This window comes from Oncorhynchus mykiss, chromosome 4, assembly GCF_057628025.1.
Source record: "Oncorhynchus mykiss isolate SJ-2025 chromosome 4, ASM5762802v1, whole genome shotgun sequence".
Lineage (NCBI taxonomy): Eukaryota > Metazoa > Chordata > Actinopteri > Salmoniformes > Salmonidae > Oncorhynchus > Oncorhynchus mykiss.
Genome location: NC_143025.1, coordinates 52,664,081 through 52,680,950, shown reverse-complemented (window position 1 = coordinate 52,680,950; position 16,870 = coordinate 52,664,081).

Below are 16,870 nucleotides of genomic sequence, written 5' to 3'. Positions count from 1 at the left end.
AGTTAGGGTTAGGTTTAACATTAATATTTAAGAAGATAAATTGTGTAAATTGGCAGGGTTTAGCAATAGTTATGACTTTTTTAACGGTGTTAAGTAGTGATGATGACAAATACTATACTCTGTAAGGTCACTCCGATAGAATTCTATGGTCACTCCCACTAAGGCCAAATTGAATGGTTGCTATCCCAGCCTTATATGTGCCATGTGTGCAATAGCCTGGGCAAGAAGTTACAGCAAGAAACACTTACCTTGATGACAGACCCCAACCTAAAGAAATTGAAAGTTTCTTTCTTCTGGAACCAAGTTACATGTTCCTCAGTACGCAAACATGCACACAACAAAAAAACGAGCCATACTGCACAGTGTTGGGCCCAGTCAGGTCTTTGACACATTCACCCTCTCCCCCGCTGAAAGATCAGCCACAAAATGTTGGCACCATTGTAACAGGTTTTAATCAAGCCCTGGTCTCCATCATGGGAACAGAAGAGGAATACCCGGTACGGTAGTCTCAGGTTGGACTACTCCAAATCATTTTAGTCCTGAGACACTCATACACCTACAAGCGCAAACTTTGCAGGTCCGTCAGCCTATTTAAATACCTCTCACATCCTATAGTAACCTGTGGATCATGAGAGAACCTTCGTAAATCAGCAGAACGTTAAGAACCTACTTATTGACACTTCATTTAGTGTCCTGTAATGCTTAGTTTGAAGTGAGACACCTTCGGTCATTCATCCATAAATGTATTCTATCATATGACGCTGTACTTACTATAAAGTCAGACCTATTTGGTAATTTATAACACATACAGTACCAGTCAAAAGTTTGGACACTTACTCATTCCAGGGTTTTTCTTAATTTTTTGTATTTTCTACATTGTAGAATAATAGTTGAGACACCACAACTATGAAATAATACATATGGTATCATGAAGTAAACAAAAAAGTGTTAAAAATCTAAATACATATTTTTTGAGACTCCTCAAAGTAGCCATCCTATGCCTTGATGACAGCTTTGCACACTCTTGGCACTCTCTCAGCCAGCTTCATGAGGTAGTCACCTGGACTGCATTTCAATTAGTGTGTGCCTTCTTAAAAGTTTGTTTGTGGAATTTCTATCCTTCTTAATGCATTTGAGCCAATCAGTTCTGTTGTAACAAGGCAGGGTTGGTAAACAGAAGATAGACCTATTGGTTATTGCCTCTCTTCCTACCGGATCTACTGCATGTTGGTTCCAACCTTAAAAGTAACAACAAAGAAAGTTAGCAGGTTTGTTAGGAAATGCCTTAGTTACACCATCTGGATAAGGGCATTTATTTGCTGCACCAGAAACTAAATGGGAAGATGGAAAACTCCATTAAATTCATGTTATTATAGTCCTTTTTCATTTACAAATCTCATGATGTGACTATGAGACATGGCTGTAATCTAGGGGAATTTGTATTTAGCTGAGCCTGCTATCTAGCTACATTTCATCTAGCTAGCAATTGCTGTGAAGTCACAGAAATTATTTGAAATAACAATTGAGGTAGCTACAGTATGTAATGTAACTCTACACTTAACTACTACAAACAAATTTAAATTTCAATAAATAAAGGGTCAATTAATAGGATTTTTGTTGTCCAGTGGCAGAAAGGATTTGATTTGCTGGCTCATCACATAAACAGCAACACTAAAAAAGTACTTCCGGGTCCCCCACGTAATAGTAGAAAAGTGTCAATAAACATGATATATGAAAAATAATTGTCTGAACTTTAACAGTGATGCCTACAGTATGTGTTCATATTTAAGTGACATTTGCATGAAATGTGGGTTTTTAAACATGTTCCATGGTCAAATAACTGCCCCCAATGTGAATAACTGGATATGGAATACATATTGTCGTAGAGCAATAACTATTCTGGCTGCAACAGTAAAAGTATTGTATATACTCAGTAGGGCCTGTAGAATGTATATATGGTTTCATTTCATGGGTGTGCATCTACATTAATGTGTATGCAACCATGATTATATATAATCCTGAATGAATTGTGAATAATGATGAGTGAGAAAGTTAGAGGCATAAATATCATACCCCCCCAAAAAATAATAACGTCCCCTGTTACTGTAATGGTGAGAGGTTAGCATGTCTTGGGACACAAAACAAACTACCAAATGCATACAACTAAATTGCAGAGTCACCTGCTTGATGTAGTCATTGCGTGCTATGAATAGGGGACCAAATACTTAACTTTTTACTACTTTAACACACATGGTGTGTTATATACGTGCACATGTGTTGACTATGTTCAAAAAGTCAAATCAAATCAAAGTGTATTTGTCACGTGTGCTGAATACAACAGGTTCACCTTACAGTGAAATGCTTACTTACAGGCTCTAACCAATAGTGCAAAAAAGGTATTAGGTGAACAATAGGTAAGTAAAGAAATAAAAATACAGTGAAAAACCGTAGCGAGGCTATATACAGTAGCGAGGCAACATACAGACACCGGTTAGTCAGGCTGATTTGAGGTAGTATGTACATGTAGATATGGTTAAAGTGACTATGCATATATGATGAACAGATAGTAGCAGTAGTGTAAAAAGGGGTTGGCAGGTGGTGGGTGGAGGGACACAATGCAGATAGCCCGGTTAGCCAATGTGTGGGAGCACAGATTGGTTGGCCCAATTGAGGTAGTATGTACATATGTACCTGCATGTATAGTTAAAGTGACTGTGCATATATGATAAACAGAGAGTAACAGCAGCATAAAAGGGAGCATCAGCAGCGTAAAAGAGGGTTGGGGGGAGCAGACAATACAAATAGTCCGGGTAGCCATTTGAGTACCTGTTCAGGAGTCTTATTGCTTGGGGGTAAAAACTGTTGAAGCCTTTTTGTCCTAGACTTGGCACTCTGGTACAGCTTGCCATGCGGTAGTAGAGAGAGCAGTCTATGACTGTGGTGGCTGGGGTCTTTGACAATTTTTAGGGCCTTCCTCTGACACCTCCTGGTGCAGAGGTCCTGGATGGCAGGCAGCTTAGCCCCAGTGATATACTGGGCCGTACGCACTACCCTCTGTAGTGCCTTGCGGTCAGAGGCCGAGCAACTGCCGTACCAGGTAGTGATGCAAAATGCCAGGATGCTCTCGATGTTGCAGCTGTAGAACCTTTTGAGGATCTGAGGACACATGCTAAATCATTTCATTTTCCTGAGGGGGTTTAGGCTTTGTCGTGCCCTCTTCAAGACTGTCATGGTGTTTTTGGACCATTCTCAACCTGCTCCACTATGGCCCTATTGATGAGAGTTGGGGCGTACTCGGTCCTCCTTTAACTGTAGTCCACAATCATCTCCTTAGTCTTGGTTGAAGGATAAGTTGTTATTCTGGCAACACCCGGCTAGGTCTCTGACCTCCTCCGTATAAGCTGTCTCGTAGTTGTTGGTAATCAGGTCTACCACTGTTGTTGTCTGCAAACTTGATGGTGTTGGAGTCGTGCCTGGCATGCAGTCGTGGGTGAACATGTAGTACAGGAGGGGACTGAGCACGCATCCCTGGGGGGCTCCAGTGTTGAGGATCAGCGTGGAAGATGTGTTGCTACCTACCCTCACCACATGGGGGCGGCCCATCAGGAACCAAGATAAAGTTGCAGAGGGAGGTGTTTAGTCCCAGGATCCTTAGCTTAGTGATGAGCTTTGAGGGTACTATGGTGTGGAACGCTGAGCTGTAGTCAATGAATAGCACTCTCACATAAGTGTTCCTTTTGTCCAGGTGGGAAAGGGCAGCATGGAGTAGAGATTGCAAAAGAGATTGCATCATCTGTGGATCTGTTTGTGCGGTATGCAAATTGGAGTGGGTCTAGGGTTTCTGGGATAATGATGTTGATGTGAGCATTTACCAGCATTTCAAAGCACTTCATTGCTATGGATCTGGAGTCATTTAGGCAGGTTGCCTTTGTGTTCTTGGGCACAGGGATTATGGTGGTCTGCTTGAAACATTTTGGTATTACAGACTTAATCAGGGACATGTTAAAAATGTCAGTGAAGACACCTGCCAGTTGGTCAGCACATGCCCGGAGCACAAGTCCTTGTAATCCGTCTGACCCCGCAGCCTTGTGTATGTTGACCTGTTTAAAGGTCTTCCTCTGCCCTTTAGCTCAGTGTGAATGTTGCCTGTAATCCATGGTTTCTGGTTGGGGTATGTACGTACAGTCGCTGTGGGGATGGCGTACTCGATGCATTTATTGATAAAGCCTGTGACTGATGTGGTGTATTCCTCAATGCCATCGGAAGAATCCCGGAAGATGTTCCAGTCTGTGATCGCAAAATAGTCTTGTAGTTTATTATCTGCTTCATCTGACGACTTTTTCATAGACCCAGTCACTGGTGCTTCTTCCTTTAATTTTTGCTTGTAAGCAGGAATCAGGAGGAAAGAGTTGCGATCGGATTTACCAAATGGAGGGCGAGGTGAGAGCTTTGTACACGTCTCTGTGTATGGAGTACAGGTGATCTAGAATTTTTTTCCCTCTGGTTGCACATTTAACATGTTGATAGAAATTTGGTAGAACTGATTTAAGTTTCCCTGCATTAAAGTCTCTGGCCACTAGGAGTGCCGCCTCTGGGTGAGTGGTTTCCTGTTTGCTTATTTCCTTATACAGCTGACTGAGTGCGGTCTTAATGCCAGCATCTGTCTGTGGTGGTAAATAAACATCAATGAAAAGTATAGCTGAAAACTCTCTAGGCAAGTAGTGTGGCCTGCAGTTCATCACAATATACTCTACTTCAGGCAAGCAAAATCTAGAGACTTCCTCAGATTTCGTGTACCAGCTGTTTACAAATATCCACAGACCGCCCCCCCACCCCCCCCCCCTCGTCTTATTGGAGTATGCTGTTCTATCTTGCCGGTGCAACGTTTATCCCGCTAGCTGAATATCCATGTCATCAGTCAGCCACGATTCTGTGAAACAGAGGATATTACAGTTTTTGATGTCCTGTTGGTAGGATATTCGTGATCGTACTTCGTCTAATTTATTGTCCAATGATTGACGCCATTTCCTCCGGCGCCATTTTAATACAAAAGTGCTGTAATTTCTAAATGGTTCATATATCATATGGATGAAAATAGCCTAAAATTAAAGCTGACAGTCTGCACTTTAAAACCTGTTAAAGAGGCTGCGCTTTTTTTCAACTTTTTGTTAAAAATCGCGTAACATTTCAACGTCCTGCTACTCATGCCAGGAATATAGTATATGCATATGATTAGTATGTGTGGATAGAAAACACTCTGACGTTTATAAAACTGGTTAAATCATGTCTGTGACTATAACAGAACGTGTTTAGCAGGAAAAATCCCAAGGAAAACTGTTCACAAAAAAAGAAATATATATATCCCTCTGCCAGTCTCTGTAATGTCTATGGCAAGGGAAAATAGATAGGGCCCTGTTTACAATGCCTACAGATTCCACACGATGTCGCCAGTACTGTCAATTGATTTTAAATTGGCACTTCCTGTCGTCGAGCACACCAGAGGAAGTTATGAAAGAGAGAATGTGGAACATGATTTCAAAACGTGATGCTATTGAATACAGATCGCCCCGTGATCAATTTGATCGATTATTAACGTTTACTAATACCTAAAGTTGGATTACAAAAGTAGTTTGAAGTGTTTTGTCAAAGTTTATAGGTAACTTTTTTAATTAAAAAAAATTACGGTGCGTTTTGGAACTGTGCTTTTTCATGGATCAGACGGGCTTCATAAATGGACATTTTGGGTATACATGGACGGATTTAATCGAAAAAAATGCCCAATTGTGATGTTTATGGGACATATAGGAGTGCCAACAAAGAAGCTCGTCAAAGGTAATGAATGTTTTATATTTTATTTCTGCGTTTTGTGTAGCGCCGGCTACGCTAATTATTTTGTTTACGTCCCCTTTGGGTATTTCGGGGGTTGCATGCTATGAGATAATAGCTTCTCATGCTTTCACCGAAAAGCATTTAAAAAATATGACATGTTGGCTTGATTCACAACGAGTGTAGCTTTAATTGAGTACCCTGCATGTATGTTTTAATGAAAGTTTGAGTTGTATCGAGTACTATTAGTTGTCACTCTGAAATTTCTGCTGATGTCCGCTGATGTTGATCCCTGTACAGGGACAGCAGCCGTAAAAAGTTTCTTAGCCATTGTATCACTACTTGAGTACAGAGGCAAAAAATAGATACAACAATGTCACTGTCCAAATACTTCTGGGGTTTGCTGTATATCATAAGGACTAATTTCATCCTAACAAAGTGGTCTGAAACGCCTGGTTTACATACCACATCAAGCATCTAATCACACCAAGTCACATCATGCTGGCTTGCCATGTTATGTGTAATTCTTATTGGATTCCAGCCAGTCAGGATATCCAACAACTGCCACTTTTAATCACCCGCAACCTGCATTCAGAATGACTGCCAGGGTAGGGAGGATTGTTGAGAATACCTAAATCATAACTACTGGAACAGCCATCTCAGTTACAGGTGCAATAAGTCTAACTACTAAAAGATTAGATTAGTTTAGAAAAAGGTTATGTATGTTTGTGTAGGATAAAACTAATTAACCACTCAAAGTATATACATGCAAAACACAGGTATTGAAACAAACAATTCTGAAAATCAAGCTGCAAGAGCACATGCTGGGAAATATGATAACGATTGTCGTGGATTTTAATTGTTTTGAACAAACATAATTTTACACAACAAGCCTGTTCAAATTCAGATGACTTCGAGTTTGTTGAGTAAACACTTTTTAACCTCTTGAGTGTAGGGGGCAGTATTTTGATGTTTGGATGAAAAAACGTACTCAAATGAAACTGCTTATTTCTCAGGCCCAGAATCTAGAATATGCATATAATTGTCCGATTAGGATAGAAAACACTCTAAAGTTTCCAAAACTGTCAAAATATTGTCTGTGAGTATAACAGAACTGATATTGCAGGCAAAAAACCTGTGGAAAATACAACAAGGAAGTGCTGTTTTTCTTGAAAGCTCTCCGTTCCATTGCATACCTTGCCTCCATTTAAAGGGATATCAACCAGATTCATTTTCCTATGGCTTCCACATGGTGTGAACAGTCTTTAGACATAGTTTCAGGCTTTTATTTTGAAAAACGAGCGAGAAAGATAACATTGCATCATTGGATGGCTGGGTGCCAGCAGCGTTTTGCAGTGGACCAGACATTTTCTCTCTCTCTCCTATTGAAGAAGATACAGTCCAGTTGAAATACTATCGATTATGTATTGTAAAAACAACCTGAGGATTGATTATAAAAAACGTTTGACATGTTCCTTCGAACTTTACGGATACTGTTTGGAATTTTCGTCTGCCCCGTCATGACCGCTCGAGCCTGTGGATTTCTTAACATAACGCATCAACCAAATGTGTTGATGTGTTTTGCTATACTTGTCACGAACGTCGTAGTGAGGAGACCAAAGCGCAGCGTGATGTGAATCCATTATTTTAATGTAAGACGAAAATAACACAAAGTACACGAAACAAACAAAGAATATCAAATCGACCGTGAACGCTATAAACACTGAGTGCAAACATGCAACATCACATCGACAATAACCCACGAAATACCCAAAGAGGATGGCTGCCTAAATATGTTTCCCAATCAGAGACAACGATAAACAGCTGCCTCTAATTGAGAACCAGTCTAGGCAACCATAGACATACATAAACACCTACATGGTAAACAAACCCATAAACCTACAAAACCCCTAGACAGTACAAAAACACATACATCACCCATGTCACACCCTGACCTAACCAAAATATATAAAGAAAACGAAGAATACTCAGGTCAGGGCGTGACAATACTGCACTTGTGATTTCATGAAAATGTTATATTTTTTGTCATTTAATTTGAATTTGGCGCTCTGCAATTCAGCGGATGTTGACAAAAATTATACCGCTAATGGGATGGGTGCATGTTAACACATAAACTCAAATTATTGTATTTTTGAAGTCCAATCAACTCACAGAATAATATTGATTTAAGTAATTGGTAAAGTTGTCTTTTTTCAGTGCACTTGAAAACACTCATTATTTACTGACTGCCTCGGACCACTCATAGAACAGCTAAGTGTGTCGTTAGAGTCTTTTTTGCCACTTTAATACACAGAAGATATGCACTTAACATAGAATCAAGATGTTTATCTGTATCTCAGTGACCGCCAATAACTTCAGAGCAAAGTTGAGACAAAGTTGCTAGTTTTTGCAATGTTACTAACAGATTCAAATGAATATCGAGATCTCTGCATTAAAATATATATACAGTTTAGGCTACATAGACATTTGTATTTCAATTACATAATATAGCTAAATCAACTTAGATATATTGTCCTAATGTCTTAGGCTTTTTGCCTCAATAGGTCTATTTCATGACGTGTAACAACATGTGCGCAATGATGTGACAAATCTGTAATTTAATGCATTATTATAGGGTAAGCATAAGAGTAAGCTATCTCAGTATTTTCTGGGAGCTGATCCCTTGACAGTATTGTAGAATAATTCTAATGGTAAGATTTGAATGGAGAAAGCTGCTCTGAGAGCAGCGGTGCCTTTCCTTCGATTCTATCAGTATCGACACATGCTCAGACGACTCAATTAGTGATCGTTCTGTCTACGTGGTGTTTTGGGAAACACAATACCTATTCAGCTGTTAGGTAGCTTAATTCCATTGCTATCAAGAAACCAGTCCCTGGCCAGTGCACTCCCTTTATATTATGTGCGCTAACCTTATGGCTTCTGTTAACCTTTGAGTTGCTCACCCTGTTCTGTTATGTAGACCTCAGTTATACATTAATCTATGTAGAGGCTTTAGTCTATTTAATGCACTTTATGGTTTGAATTCTCTTTGTCAACAACTTCAATTTGGGAAAACAGAACCACTAGTATTTGCACCCTACTCAGTTGTCTCTCGTTGCCTGCTTTGTCTGTCTGTCCCTTACATTGAACCAGCACTCGAAATACAACTGTGCTAGATTAATTTGATCAGACAAAGTTAATTGTTTAAAAATAGTCAATTTAATAATGATTTTACACTTATCTGATTCCCCAATCTACAAGTGTATGTTAAATATCCTGAAAGAAACCCAATAGACAAATGAATAATGCGAATGTGTCTATGGTCTGTTTGTGGGGTGTAAGAGCAAACAAGACCAAAGGCTAACATTTAGGAACTTGGATAACATTTACTTATTACCAAATCCTGACATAGTCACTTTCAGTCTCTCAAACAGAACATGTCAACAAGGCCTTGGCTTGAACACGTAATTCTTTCATAGACTGACATGACATATCTTGCAGAGGGTCATGATGAACGCTCAGCATATTTCAATGAAAAGCAGCATGGTTATTCTCCTGCTAAAGTTTTGTTAACCCCTAAAAGACTACAGAATTCTGACAGGGCTGTGGTGGAGCAGGTTGAGAGCTTCAAATTCCTTGGGGTCCACATCAACAACAAACTAGATTGGTCCAAACACACCAAGACAGTCTTGAAGAGGGCACGACAAAGCCTATTCCCCCTCAGGAAACTAAAAAGAGTGTTGGAGGCTATTTTGTAAATTACATCACCGAAGACGAGGATCAGTAGGATGGTCAGTTTTACGAGGGTATGTTTGGCAGCATGAGTAAAGGATGCTTTGTTGCGAAATAGAAAGCCAATTCTAGATTTAATTTTGGATTGGAGATGCTTGATGTGAGTCTGGAAGGAGAGTTTACAGTCTAGCCAGACACCTAGGTATTTGTAATTGTCCACATGTTTTTATTTATTTTTCATTTCAGCTTTATTTAACCAGGTAAGCTAGTTGAGAACAAGTTCTCATTTGCAACTGCGACCTGGCCAAGATAAAGCATAGCAGTTTGACACATACAACAACAGAGTTACACATGGAATGAACAAAACATACAGTCAATAATACAGTAGAAAAAAATAAAACAATGTCTATATACAGTGAGTGCAAATAAGGTCAAATAAGAGAGTTAAGGCAATAAATAAGCCATGGTGTTGAAGTAATTACAATATGGCAATTAAACACTGGAATGGTAGATGTGCAAAAGATGGATGTGCAAGTAGAGATACTGTGGTCCAAAAGGAGCAAAATAAATACAGTATGGGAATGAGGTAGATAGATGGGCTGTATACAGATGGACTATGAACAGGTGCAGTGATCTGTGAGCTGCTCTGACAGCTGGTTCTTAAAGCTCTGAAGATAGATGGGGGGCAATCAAGTCACATATGGTGTCCAGGGCATAACTGTGGGCAGAGGGTGGTCTATAGCAAGTGGCAACGGTGAGAGACTTGTTTCTGAAAAGGTGGATTTCTAAAAGTCGAAGCTTGAATTGTTTGGGTACAGACCTGGATAGTAAAGACAGAACTCTGCAGGCTATCTCTGCAGTAGATTGCAACTCTGCCCCCTTTGGTAGTTCTATCTTTTCGGAAAATGTTATAGTTAGGGATTTACATTTCTAGAGACATTTTTACTAGCGCCATCACACATGCACAGTGAGATGTGCTTGCTAATGGTGTTTGCAACACTTTAGTTTCAGGATTTGAAAAGGTGAGTGCTGATTACTTAAATATGCACTAAATGTGTCCAGTTTTTTTCTCTCTGAGTAACAAGTTGGGAAATGCCAGCTCCCGTTCAGAATCTTGGGAATTTGGATTGTGCACATAAACACCTGCTTATAAGAGATCTGTGTATTAACTACATTACACTAATGTTGTCAAAGACATATACATATAAGTGATTCTAAATACTGGCTTGTTTGCAACACTTTTAGTTCAGGATTTGAAAGTTGAATGCTTGGATGATTTTACAACAAAATGTGTCCTCTGCTTCTTCTTTCTCAGAACAAGTTGGAAAATGACGGCACCAGTTTAGGTCAGAATCCTCTTTGGAGAAAATTACTCGCAGCAATTGACTCTTCCGTCTGGAATTCATGCGTCTGTGAATGTTCTCAAATAAGATGAAGAGGCAAGTTTAGGCTTCAATTCAAGAGAATCAAATTATTACACTATTACCCTACTGTTAACAAAAACACACAAATTAAATTAAATTGCACAAATCCTATATCACACAAATAGAGTAACGCATTATAAAGAAGAGAACCTGATTATTACACTATTGCACTTCAAACAAGAAGCACACAAACTCAATTGCACAACTAATTACATTAGTACTGTACAAAGTTAGAGGTGCGCTATTTGATAGATTCCCCCGCTCCCCCTACCCCGGACATCCAGTGGGGAGACCTGAGGACAACTTCCCATCTCGTAATTTTGAGGGGGAGACCTTCCCAGGCAGTAGCCTGCCTAGGTCACAAACTAGAATCAGGGCACACACTCCGACAAGGATAAATGACCCACAGTCCCACACGGTGACATGATATCATTGACGTGACGTGCAAATCGCGCAAATGTCACCATTCCGAATATTTTTTAAATAAAAAAATACAACATTTGTGCGGGTGCCCCGTGCCACACCCAGCAAGATGCCGCCCTTGGCGGCTACCCATGTCGCCTATACCTAAATCCACCACTGTCAACAGCAGATATCCAGGACAAAGGTACTATCAAAGTGATATCTTTGCCTGATTCGCCCATCCCTTGTAATGCTATTGTTGGAGTTCAGTTTTTGACAGCTCTTTGGTCTTGGCCATAGTGGAGTTTGGAGTGTGGAGTGTGACTGTTTGAGGTTGTGGACAAGTGTTTTTATACTGATAACAAGTTCAAACAGGTGCCATTAATACAGGTAATGAGTGGAGGACAGAGGAGCCTCTTAAAGAAGAAATTACAGGTGTGTGAGAGCCAGAAATCTTGCTTGTTTGTAGGTGACCAAATACTTTTTTTCCACCATAATTTGCAAATAAATTCATAAAAAATCCTACAATGTGATTTTTTTTCTCATTTTGTCTCTCATAGTTGAAGTGTAACTATGATGAAAATTACTGGCCTCTCTCATCTTTTTAAGTGGGAAAACTTGCACAATTGGTGGCTGACTAAATACTTTTTTTGCCCCACTGTAAGAGAGCTCAGCTTCTCCAACCGTAACTCCCAGAAGTGTGCAGTTGTTCACTCCCTCTGTTGCTAGAAGCCTTTGATTGTTGTACCATTTTATGTATTTTCAATCCATGGGTGTGTGTGTATGTCTGCGTGTGAGATTGTGAAATTAATTGGGGTTGGGGTGCTGCGGAAAGGTTCGGTTGACGCTCAAACAGCAGTAATAAAGGCCATATGCACTAATTTTGTGGGGGAAAAAAAATCTTTAAAAATCTTAATTATTTGTTAATTGTAGTACCGTCAACATCCATTCTTCCTGAACTTTGTTTTTGCTGATTCTTTATTCCTAAATTCAGATACCATACCTAAAGAGTAGTGCGTACGGCACAGTATATCGCTGGGGCTAAGCTGCCTGCCATCCATGACCTCTACACCAGGCAGTGTCAGATGAAGGCCCAAAAAAGACCCCAGCCACGCCAGTCATAGACTGTTCTCTCTACTACCGCATGGCAAGCGGTACTGGAGTGCCAAGTCAAGGACAAAAAGGATTCTCTGCAGTTTTTACCCCCAAGCCATAAGACTCCTGAACAGGTAATCAAATGGCTACCCGGACTATCTGCATTGTGTGCCCCCCCAAACCCCTCTTTTAAGCCACTGCTACTGTCTGTTTATCATATATGCATAGTCACTTTAAGTATACATTCATGTACATAGTATCTTAATTGGCCCGACCAACCAGTGCTCCCACACATTGGCTAACCAGGCTATCTGCATTGTGTCCCGCTACCCACCACCCGCCAATCCCCACTTTTACACTACTGCTACTCTCTGTTCATCATATATGCATAGTCACTTTAACCATATCTACATGTACATACTACCTCAATCAGCCCGACTAACCAGTGTCTGTATGTGGCCGCGTTACTTTTATAGCCTAGCTACTGTTATTTTTCACTGTATTTTTACCATTTTTATTTCTTTACATACCTATTGTTCACCTAATACATTGTTTTGCACTATTGGTTAGAGCCTGTAAGTAAGCATTTCACTGTAAGGTCGACACCCGCTGTATTCGGCGCACGTGACAAATAAACTTTGATTTGAGCAGGCTACACAACTGAGGGAATGTTAGCATGCTCTAAATTTGTTTGAACCATCCCTTTAACACTGTCTTCTGGTGGAGTGTTGGGTGCTTAACGGGGTCTCCTGGTCACATTGGGAGGAGAATTTATATGGTGTAGAAAATCATGTTTGTCATCCCTTGAAGATGGACCATTGGCAATGCTTGACATGTCATGCAACATTTTGGGCAACAATTTGCAGTGAGCAGCGAGCAAAATAACCATAACATGTCAAATAGACAGGAAAGTACAGGTCTGGGCGGGACTGATTTATTCATCCCTCTCCTGCCATCAGCTTTTCATACCGTACACTCCCGTACCCTGACGTTCTGTCCAACTCCCACCTACTACTGCAAGAACTGGTCCTGAACCGAACTGCAGTCCTGCAATGTTATTTTAGACTGTATGTGAAGCAGCTCAATTGTCAGCCATGGTCCCAGCAATGTTGCAACATATAGGCAATATAAAAAATGACCTACGAAATAGGTTAATTTACCGGAGTTTCTCACATTCAAGTGGCACATTATATCTCCTAAACTATAGCATGATCATATTTAGGAAGTACATTTCCGTGCTTCTCCGCCCATGCATAGGCTATAGTCTGCTCTATTTAATTGAGACCAAACACACACCTGATCTTGCACATATGTATGGCTACTGAACATGAAGCTGCAAGAATGATGAGTGGACACTTGAACTTTCTCTTGAGCTACATTTTGCATATAAAATATAGCTGACCTTTGAGGACAACGATTTTCAGGCTGGAACAAATAAATGGGTAATCAATATTTATTGAAAATGAAAAGGCGCAACGTTTGCTCACCATGCGTTGCACCTTCTTTTCAAAAGCTAGGTCTCCATCCAATTGCCGACAGATTTTCATGAGAATATTTGAAAATCTCCATAACTAAAATATGTGCATTTTCCCCACCATCAAATTAACCTGTTATGGATAAAAGTCTGTGCACGATGACATTTATTTTGTGGTTAAATTTCCATGTATCAAATAAATAAAAATTGTGTTAAATAGCGAATGTCCCCATTCTGGTATTGGCACTTGCGCTCTAGCCAATAGTTTGCAGATATAGTGCCGGTATAGCCTATATGAGTAGATTATTATGGACAAAAGAGCCAGATAATACCCTCGATATTTATTGAAAATGACGTTGCACGTTACACTTTCACCACCCTGTTGAATTTCATCATAATTGATTTAATCGGTAGCCTAATAAACTGAATATCTTCGTGCGACTCCACGTTTACTTCGATGGGATGTTTATTATATCAATATTTGCGGATAAAAGTGTTTCCACTGCCATTTCTGTTGTAATATATTTTACAGCCACAAAAAGATCCCTCCTTGTCTAGCGTATTTTGTTTTGTCCTGGTTAATGGTGATCAATTTTTTGGGATTGCACCTCGACTCACATTGGTTGAGCACACTCCACTTCTTTCCATTACCAATATTTATTTACAGACACTGTAGTAAACTATAGTCTAATCATATTTAATTACATTTCCTTGTAAAGATGACTGCCACATGAGTCTTTGCCTAGATTCTCCACCCTTGTATAGGCAGCCTACTCTATTTCATTGAGACCACGCCTCCTGTATACTGGGCACAGTTGATCTCCCACGCCCAACTAGGAGGAGACTTGAAGCAGCGAATTCTGAGAGTGTGAATAATGCGACAAATATGTGTTTTTAATACAATAGGTAGGCCTAGGCTGACGCATACAAAGCAGAAAGACAAACATTTAAATAATCTGAGGGACAACAAAACATTTTCATCCTAAAGCTGTCTGACCGCCCGTTCCCATGAAAAATGAAACTGCACTGCAATGATCTTATAACACAATAATGGCTGGATAATTTTTTAAATATAATTTTATAAACATTTTGGATATCCTTGGCTGGTTGTTTTTAACATAAGTCCATGTACTCAACAAACTACATCATACCTAAAATCCCTTTGATTCTATATAAAAAAAATGTTCGCATGAATAGAGACTGTTGCATGGAATGTACGTCAGTCACCATTATCAGCCAAAGAGACAATTCTAATGGACTTTCTTCAGCTAGCTAACGTTAGCTAACTAACCCTGCTTTTAAGGTACTGAAAAGCTAAAGTTGGAGAAAACACTACCAAATCAAGTTTAATCAACTGCCCAAGGACCAGGTAAGATGAACTTCATGGTTTCAGGCTGTAGCCCAGGTTGATGATGGAAATCTGTGGGCTCCAGTTACTCAATACATTTGTGTGTTTAATGCACATAATTCACGGTAAATCGCTAGCATACACTTGTTTGTAATCTAGTAGCTACTGTATGTGTATTGCCTGTGTAAACCTGGAGATTCTCCTATGTAGGTGTAAATATCACCATAGTCTACTTTGGGCCATTTGGTAGAGTTGTCTGCACAGCTGATCTCTGGCGAGTTGAAAGGACATATTAGGCAAGCCAAAAAAAAAAAACTTTTCTAAATACCTAGACTGTTCAAGGGCAGGTAAAGACCGGAAGTAGTTATGCGGTATATCTAAGACTATTGAATTAGATCAAGATTCATTTATCTTCCTAGCCAGCCAGCTAACATCAGTTAATGGGCAAAAAAGCGATGGGTAAACCAACAGTGACATAAGAATAATGTGACAGTTTTACTAGCTTAACTGCCAGTGTTAGAAGGTCAGGTAACACAGAGTGGCAGAATACGTATCATGCAAATCATTTGTTGTTGTGACAGCCAAGTATGTTAATAATGACATGTGACACTGCTGAAAACGTTTATTGAAACAACAAAAAAAGTGTCAGTAGTTTGCTTAGAATGACACCAAAGTTAGCCTAATTACATGGGAGTAATGGGAGTACCCTACGTCTGTACCATACTTGGGGGTGTGGTCACATTAATCTACACCTCACCATGTGTATTTATCTTGCGGGAATGCATCCCTCTACGGGAAGGCACAATATTCAAGGCAAGTTCCAAAAGACTGCATCTTGTGTTCGCATTGCATGCATCACAAAATTTTGGTTAAGAAATTAAGAAAGTGCCTCCTTATAACACCATTGCTGCTTAAAATTCAAAATGTGCAGCAAATTATACACTTCATGTAGCCTTTGAACAAGGGTGCAGCCCATTTGTTGCAATTGCCTTTCAACATCTGGTGCTTTGACACACAGTGAGGAGATCTCCTAAATACAAATGACATTGGTCAAAAGAACTATAAAATAAAGTGCAAAGAATTTGAAAGATAAGTTAATTCTCTGTTGAGGAAAATTATTGAAGAATTAATCATTTTCCACACCAGAGAATTTAGATATCTTTCAAATTCTGTGCACTTTTATTTAAAAGTTTTAACAAATGTAATTCATATTTAAGGACATTTCCTCTCTGGGTTTGCTTATTTGTGTGGCAATGTGTAGGAAGTTGAAAGAAACTCATTCTGTCACACTCTGACCATTATTTGAGTTGTTTGTTTCTATGTTTTGTTTGGTCAGGGTGTGATATGAGTGGGCATTCTATGTTGCATGTCTAGTTAGTCTGTCTCTATGTGTTTTGGCCTGATATGGTTCTCAATCAGTGGCAGGTGTTTGTCGTTGTCTCTGATTGGGAACCATATTTAGGTAGCCTGTTTTGTATTGTGGTTCGTGGGTTATTGTCTATGTGTAGTTGCCTGTGTCTGCACTCGTTGTCATTGCATCACGTTCGTTTTGTTGTTTTTGTTTAAGTG